The sequence below is a fragment of the Hydra vulgaris genome, chromosome 09 (assembly GCF_038396675.1).
Source record: "Hydra vulgaris chromosome 09, alternate assembly HydraT2T_AEP".
NCBI lineage: Eukaryota > Metazoa > Cnidaria > Hydrozoa > Anthoathecata > Hydridae > Hydra > Hydra vulgaris.
Window position 1 is genome coordinate 10651211 of NC_088928.1, and position 9377 is coordinate 10660587.

General features: G+C 32.1%; 1 non-coding gene across 1 annotated transcript; it reads left to right on the forward strand.

Annotated features, from left to right (window-relative positions):
• The first annotated feature begins 5257 nt into the window (after positions 1-5257).
• trnar-ucu (transfer RNA arginine (anticodon UCU)) lies at positions 5258-5331 on the forward strand. Its single transcript has one exon. It is a non-coding gene; the product is annotated as a tRNA-Arg (tRNA).
• The last annotated feature ends 4046 nt before the right edge of the window (positions 5332-9377 follow it).

A 9377-nucleotide genomic window follows, 5' to 3' on the forward strand; every position in this document is an offset into this window, starting at 1 on the left:
ATCATTAGATAACAGTTAGGGAAAAATTTAGTTCATGACAATTAATGTAGGAATAGCGATGAGTTAATTATTTTATTTGTCGTAACAGTAATAATTGTTGTTATGATTGTAATGCTATTGTGATAATTTGTTGTATGATTCTTCTTTTAATTGCAACTATTTTTACAAGTGTGTGTGTGTTTGGGCTGTTGTGTATCATTTACATAAAATCTTTTTGGCTTTTTACTATGCTATCATCCATTTCTTGATACCCCAATAAATAATGCCCCATTTTACTTGATTAGGTTATCAAGTATAAATATAATATTGTAACAAATAATATATTAATTTATTTAATTTATTTTGTTACAGGGAACTATGTCTGAGTCTACAAAACAGTTATTTTGTCGGATTTTACAAGGAAAAGTTTAAATGCATTACCCACTAGAATTACGAAGCTTTGCTTAAACACTAAATTTTTATTCTGCTAAAGCATATAGTTATGTTAGGAAAACATTTAATAATGCACTTCCTCAACCACAAACTATACAAAAGTGGTATCAAAGTGTTGACTGTTCCTCTGGATTTTCTAAAGAAGCTTTAGTTACTTTTCATAGCAAAGTTAAGGAGACTCAGAAAATTGGTCAATGTGTTGTGTATTCATTGATGTTAGATGAAATGGCCATTAGAAAAAAAATTGAATGGACAGGCCACAAATTTTCTGGCCATATTGATTTTGGTGCTGATATTGATAATGATAGTTTTTATGATAAACTGTGTAAATGGACGTTGGAAACTTCCTGTTGCATATTTTTAATTGATGGTTTAGGTGGTTGTGAAAAAGCTAACATTGTCAACCGTTGTCTACAATTTTTTTATGAAAGTGATGCAGAAATTATAAAATTATTATTGCTAAATATTTAAAGATACGATTGCACCAAAAAGCTGACTCGATCAACAATTTACGACATAATGAACGTATACAAAGTGTATTAACGAAGCAAAATTTTTTTTCCTATCTATAAAAAGTTATTCTGTATATTAATGTAATGCATAATAAAGCATATAAAATTGTATTAACTCTTACGTTTTCTATTCTAAGAAATCTAAAAATGCATTAAAATTTGATACCAATAATAAATTTAATAATTCTAAAAGGTTTTAATAGATTCTTAAAGGTTTATTTCGTTTGTATGGCGTTTCGTTTTGCTCAAACGTGACGTCACGCGCTAAAAGATGTTGGCTTCAAAATATTTAACTTACGGCGCGTCTATCAGTTTATATGGTCGAAGGTTAAAACCATGTAACACACCGCACCAAAAGCATTTAATAATAAACAAAAAGTAATTTTAGAGTAGCAGTTACCACAAATAAAGTTTTTTTGTCTTAATTTTTATGGCATTTTGTGGGATAACTACATAGCAACGGAATAAACAATCCGTTGCAATGGACAAATTTATGAAATTGTCTAAACCGCATTATTAAAACCTGATTTTTAATAGGGTTAGCTTTATTTTTATATAAAACTAATATGAAATTCGTAATCTACGATAATTATATTACTTAAAAACTTTAAAACTAAAAAATTTTTAAGGTGGTAGACCACTATTAAAAATTTTCGATTTTTAATAGTGGTCTACCACCTTAAACAACTTTTGTTTAACTGAGATTCGTTAAAAGTTTTGTCATCACTGCAGTGTTGTTTCTGTTAATAGATATATTTCCGTTTCAATTTCAATTTCGTTATTGGCGATGTATTTCAATTCTGTTTCTATTATCGTTTTGCAATGTATTTCCGTTTCAATTTCAATTAAGCAAGTATTTCAGTTTCAATTTTGTTTTACAAGTGTTTCCGTTTTATATCAGTTATTGAATTTTTTGTATTCATTTTATGTAGAATAAAGAAATCTCAAAGTTAATGCAACAGATTGATAACTGAAAAGATTTTAAAATTGTAAATGTGTTTCTCAAATCCACATTGCTTATCTAATCATCAATCAAGAGAAAAATATCTAAACGACTAAAACGACTGAAACGACATGCATCAAACAAAAATACTATATAATATAGTACTATGGTACATGTAATGTCACTACTGTGCTATTCATTTGAGTTATAACAATAATAATTATTTGAACACACTCTACACTGTCGTAACACAAATTAGAAGGTGCAATCCAAGTCAACTCAATGAAAAGCCCATATTTATGCCAACATCTCTCCACCTGGCATAGACTTGAACACTACATTAAATGTAGTGTTACTACACATTACACACTAACCCAGACGAGTTTCACTAATACAAGATAAAATACTAAGTATAATGTATAAAATAATAATTATAATAATAATAATCTGGTTTTGTGACACTGTCACCGTGACGTACCTTACAAAATGTAACACAAACTCAAAAGTGCGAGCCATGTGACCATATCAGCTCAACAAACCAACCTCATCCGTTCCTGCAGGGGGCTTTCCACATGACACAGCCTCACCCATATGCCCGAAAATGCAAGCATAGCCGCAGTTTAACCGTCATGCCCTGAACAACGTCGGAGTTTAACGTCACACCCAAGACACAACGGATGAGTTTAGCGTCATTCCCAAGACAGAAATAATAACAACTCGATGTGATTTGATTTAAAATAATCGTCATAATAATGACTACCTCATTGAAACATAATCATAATAATAATAATAATCATAATAATGACTACTTCATTGAAACATACCAAGTAAAATCTGATAGACGTATAACATAAGAAGGTTCATAAGGATAAGTTTGAATTAGGGAACATGCATGGCAATACATTGCAAAGAGAAGATGCGTCTGTTTGAAGAGTATCCGTGTGAATTTTGAATGGTTCCAAAATCTGTTTGATATTTTGTAATTGTATCCACTCTCTAGGATACAGGCAATCGTATTTCATTTCTTCAGTCACTTCTTTAATTGATGCTTGCAGGTCCAAAAATTGCTCAAGCATGTTGAGCTCCAGCGCGTGGGACAATCTAAGATGATCGTTAGTCCACAACGTTGAATGAGTTTCTGTGTAGAAACTGAAGATTTCCTGATTGTTCGAATAACATTTCTTGCTTTGTCAATCATTTCTTTATATTCCGGGCATTTGTCGAGTGACCTCACAACGAGTTGTAAAGTATAAACAGCACATGGTAGCCGTTTCAACGAAATATTTCTTTCAAAATTAATGTCCATGTTTTCAAAATCATCTCTTAGTTCGCCATCTCCAACATCTGAATCTGACCCATTGTCTTCATCATCTACTTGTTCCAACAAAATATCTTCATTGAATATTTTGATTGCTTTCTTCATGTTACTACTATTATCAGTAACAATCAACATTATTTTTTTTCTTTCAATATTCCAAGTGCGAAGGCATTCTTCAAGTTTATTTGAAATCATTTCACCAGTATGAGGATGATCGACTGTGAACAAGTTCAATAGGACGTGCATCGATTTATGCAATTTTGGATGATATAAACATACCGTTATGCCAAGATAGGAAGCAGTGTAGCTCTTTTTGGTCCAAATATCCATTCTAATTGTCACCCGACGACAACTTGTCACAGCTTCTTTCACATTTTCTACACAGTTATTGAACTTTGTTTGGAACAGCATATTAAGTTTTTTTCTTTCAGGGACCGTATATTTGTCATCCAGTGCTTTACAGAATTGCTTGAATGACTCTTTTTCAACAATGCTCATAGATAATCCACAATCAATCACCATTCTGACCAGGGCACCATCCCTATTCTTAGCCTCAGTCGATTCAGCACTCCAAGTCTTTGGTTCACGCAAATAATTTTTCAAATTTGATGTAGTACTGACTTCATGGGCAGCATTCCCTCCGGACATACTTGCAATTGGCCTCTTGTTTTTCGACTCAGTGTGAGTAGACAACGAAGCTTCTTTCTTTAGAAACTCAGCATACTCCGATTTGTGGTAAGATTTCAAATGAACTTTCGCATTCGTTGAATTTTTACCGAAAAAATACGACCGCATACAGTTCCACATTCTGTAACAACTTTGCATTTGGAAGTGTTAGAAACAATATCTTGCTTAAAATAATCCCATGCAGCAGATTCTTGCTTTCGACCAGCTGCATATATTCTCTGACTTGATGCCATATTGTAATTTATTAATTATAATGTTATTAATAATTATTGTTATTAATTGGTTTTCTGCTCGAAATTTGGAAACCATCTAATTTTTGTTTGTGGAATATATTTGCTTCTGATCGAAGTCAAACCAATATAAATCATTTGTGGTTATTATAGAATTAAACGTTTACTTGAGGTACGAATAAAAACTTAAAAAATTACACAATGATTATACGCATAGAAAATGATGACGTAGGCTACTAGACAACGAAACCACAAAATAGTGAATATTATTGAATAATAATTTTTCAATGGACTAAGAAAAAAAGCCTTAAGTGACAAAATTTAGTTATTGAGAAAATATGAATATTTTAAGTATATGTGCTCTTTAGAAGGTTAAGATTTAACTTGATATTAAATGAATATATTTCCGTTATTTACAATTCTATTAATGTTCTGAAGCATTTCCGTTAACGATCCGTTTCCGTTACCATTACCGTTTAACATTATTTCCGTTTCCGTTTTATTACCGTTTTAGCATGCATTTTCGTTTCAGTTACCGTTATCGTTAATAGATTTGATCTATTTCAGTTAACGGGCATTTCCGTTTCCGTTTCCGTTAACTAAAACAACACTGCATCACTGAATAGTTTACAATTTTAGCTAAAAGAAGCCTCACTTCATAACTTGCAACAGCAGCATTTTCTGTTATTGCCGCTTTAACAATTCTTGTTGTTCAACTAACTTATATTTCAATATTTTTGCTTTTTCTTTGCGTGCTTCGTTGACAAAGTGATTATAAGTTTTTGAACCATATTTATATTATATTTAAAATTCAATTTTTTGCATTCTGAAACAGATTCATTACATATTAAACATACTGGCATCATTAAATACCAAAAAAGTATTTTGTTTGTCTTTCACTATTAAATACACGACATTCCTGGTCAATTTATCGTTGTTTTGAAGAAGATGTCATTTTGACCAAATTCGCAATGTTTGGCTAAAACTAAATGTTTTAAAATGCAATATAGAAACAAAAACTAGTGAAAATTTATAACTCAGGCCCGCATAAATGGTTGTTTAGGGCCAGATGCGACCCAGCCACCTTTAATCTAGTACTGTAAAATATATAATAAAAATTCTCCTGAGCCGGTCAGCCGCTGTGGCGCAATGGACTAGCGCGTTGGACTTCTAATCCAAAGGTTGTGGGTTCGACTCCCACCAGCGGTATAACAGTTTCATTGAACAAGGACTCTTTCTCGCTTTTTAACACTTTGCTTTTTATTGCAACGGTTAACTAATGTAGTTAGTATAATAAAATACAGATTATATGGTATGGGGCTGTCCATTAATTACGTCAACAAAATAGGGGGAAGGGGTTCTGAACTTTTTTGACATTTGTTGACCAGGGGAGGGGGGGTGAGGTCAAGTAAAGTTGACATCAATAATTTTTTATTTTTTTAATTCTATTACTCCTAAAACAAAAGATTAGGCAACGTTTGTAGCGTAATTTCTTTACATATTGTAAAAGAAGATTTTGAAGATCTTGTAAAAAATTCCTATAGTTACGATTTCTTTATCATAATAAGAATTTCTGAAAACATCGAACATAACGTTCTGAAAGTTTTGAAACACACTTATTATTCTTTACGTTTAGTACAATGTTTTCCTTTACATAAATCAGAACTCCTCCGACTCGTTTATTAGCTAGTCTCTTCAACAATTTCTCCTAAACCTGGAAGATGGAAAACATAATTATCTGAAAGGTAATTCAAAGAAATCCAAGTTTCAGTTTACGCAAATTATATATCAAAGGTCTAAAATTCTTCTTAAAAAGGTATTTTATTTTTCGAAAAAACAAACAAACACGTTTTCATTAACATTACCAGTAGACATGTTAGTTTTTCTTAACCGTATTTGGGACTTGTGAATAAGAAAACTTAAAACAAAATAAAAATTTGATATAAGTAAAGAAGAACAACTTTAAACCAATAGCATCATTAAAATCTCGATTACGGTTTAGAAAAACATGTCGACTGTTAATGTTAATGAAAATTTGGGAAAAAATAAATTTTAAATAAAAGTTGTATCTGAAAAAAAAACAAAAAAAAACTGCTCATTTAATTTATGTTTTTTTTTTCAAGTACAACTTTTATATAAAGTTTATTTTTCGCCGGTAACCGCCCATTCGTTTGACGGGTACATGGGCAAGCATTTTTACGATTTTCGACAGTCTTATTTAGGACTTATTTAATATCTTGTTAATACATTACATGTCTAGAATGTTCAGAATCATTAAATTATTGTTAAACAGGCCTAGTTCTATATGTTTCTTTGTGTTAAATAACAAATTTATTACCAATTGATTTAGATGTAAATTAAATCAAATCTAAATCAATTTTTGAATTACTATTTTTTTTTAGATTTACAATAGACAAACCAAACTTTCACAAGTCGTTGTATGAAGCATATATAAAGGCATTTCCCAACAAGCGTAAGCAAGACTGTCAAAGAGAGGTTACTAATATTTGGAATAAATTGAAAAAAGAAGACGATTTGCCAAAAAAAATAGATTTGTTGTTGAATAGTTATTCAGCCTTAGCACAGAAAAATAAGGCAACATTGTTGACCTTTTGGGCAGGCCATTCAATGAAGAAAGAAGTGTCCTTTCTAAAAAAGTAGCAACAAATGTAAAAATGTTACAAGTTGTGAAACAACTAACACAAAGCATTCAACAAGACCACATTGAAATCGATTTTGAAGCTGGTCCATCTAGTTTTGTAATGAAAAATCTGTAAAATACAAAGCCAAAGCACAAGATGAATTACAGAGTCAGATAAGCATCTTCAAGAGCGATTTGATTGGCTTGTATAAACGAAAAGAATGTGGTGTTATAAGTTTAGATCAGGAAAAGGAACTAAAAGAAAAAAAAATCTAAAGTTGATAAGCTTGAAAAAAAACTCACAAGAAAAGAATGTGAACAAAAAAAGCAAAAGATATTTCAAAAAAAGAAAAAAGAAACTTTAGCGGAAATTTGTGCTAAAAATCCTGACATCAGTAGTAAATTAAAGATCCGACAGACAGCTGGGCGACCAACAAATGAAGAAGATCAGCCGCTACTGTTAAAAACCTTCGTTGACATGGCATTGTATGGGTCTGTTGCTCATGGAAAAAGGCAAAGTGATGTGTATCGTAGTGTTAGAAATCTTGATGAACTGAGAGAAAAATTAAACATTAACGGTTTTCAAATAAGTAGAAGTGCTGTTTACACTCAGCTCCAGCCAAAACGAAGTTTATTATTGGAAGGCAAACGCCATGTAACAACTGTACCAGTGAAATTAATTTGAGTACAAAATGATTTACACTCAAAACACATTGATGGTCGATTTTGTACAGCTACTTTGAATCACCTAGAGGAAGTGGCTTCTTTGTTGGGACCTAAAGAATATGCTACATCAGTCAAGATGACAAAGTCAGAGTCCCCATAGGATTGACAGCAGCTAACAAGCAAGCTCCACTTTTAATGCACGTCGAATACCGCGTTACATTGCCTGGTCACAACTGGGTTGTAGCATCTAGACACAAACTCATACTATCTGTTTATGCTGGCATTGAAATCCAAAAATATTTTTATATGTTACAGCTTCCGGTTTAGGTAAACTGGAAGCTGAATCATATTCAGGCCCAACTTACATAGCCATCAGATCAGGCAAGCATTGCTCATCATCAGCTTATAGTCATGGGCTAGATTATGAAAGGCTTCTTGAATTGGATGAGTTTAACATTGTTACAAAAGATCCAAGCAGCAAATTGATCAAACCGATTCTTATTATGTCTGTGGATGGTGGACCTGATGAAAATCCAAGGTATCAAAAAGTTATTGATGTTGCTGTCCATCATTTTGTAAAGCAAAACATTGATGCAATGTTTGTAGCAACAAATGCGCCTGGTAGAAGTGCGTTTAATCGAGAAGAAGACGAATGGCTCCTCTGTGCCGAGAACTGTCCGGACTAATTTTGTCGCATGAACATTTTGGAAGCCACCTTGACACACAAGGTAGAACAGTTGACGAAGAATTGGAAAAATTAAACTTCAAATATGCGGGGCAAACATTGTCAGAAGTATGGAAGCAAGTAAGTATAGATAATTTTCCAACAGTGGCAGAGTATATGGTGCCTGAAAAGTCTGAGCTTGAAGTTGAAAACTTAATAATCAAAGATCAAGTCTGGTTCCAAAACCATGTAAGAACAAGTCACTATTTTCTACAAATTATCAAATGCTGTAATTTAACTTGTTGCCAACCGATTGGAAGCTCGAATTTTGAAATTATTGCTAATAGATTTATCCCCACACCAATTCCAGTCTGTCAAACTAATGAGGGTCTTAAAGCACCAGATAAATCTGATATAAACTTACATAAATTTCCATCTCTTTTCTGTGGTCAATCTATCAAAGTTGAATATATCCTACCTTGATCAGCAAAAGCTTTCAAAATTCTTCCATATGATATATATTGCCCATCTATTCAGTTGTCATTGTTTGAACAGATCTGTAAAATCACATTTATATTGCTTCGCTAGCCATATTAAAGAAGCACATTCAACAACACCAAAAATTTATTGTAGAATGGCTAGATGAAGAAAATGTTGACTTGTCTGGTGTTTTGGTTCCCCAAGAAATTATTCAATCAGACCCTATGCCAATAATAACAATTGAGGAGCATTTGGCATCTCCATGGGAAGATGTAGAGGCTACGATTTAAGATTTAGGTTTATTTGTAAAAATATGTTAGAAAATTAAGGAAATTTTTCTTAAAGTTGTAAACTACTTATGTAACTACTACTTAAAATAAATTTTTTTTAAGGAGGGGGGGGGGGGGTTAATTCAATGTTGACGTAATTTTATAGGGGGACTTTGAAAGTTTGACAAGTTGTTGACAAGGGGGAGGGAGGGGGTAAAAATTGTCAAAAATTTGTTAACGTAATTAATGGACAGCCCCTATAGATTGTATGATACAATAAATGTAACTGCATAAGTGGGTACATATGTATTTCTGCATGTATGTGTATATATTTACAACCAACCGGTTTGCCAGAAGACTATATACAACCAACCTAGACAAGCGTACACAAGAAAAATAACTTTCTATTCGCACTAAATACCTTATATTCATCACATGAAGAATTTTCTTAAATAAAGAATGTAATAGACACTATAATAGCCAAGTACTGCATCTAATAAAGAAGATTATTTTTAATAAATAAAGTTGATTTGAT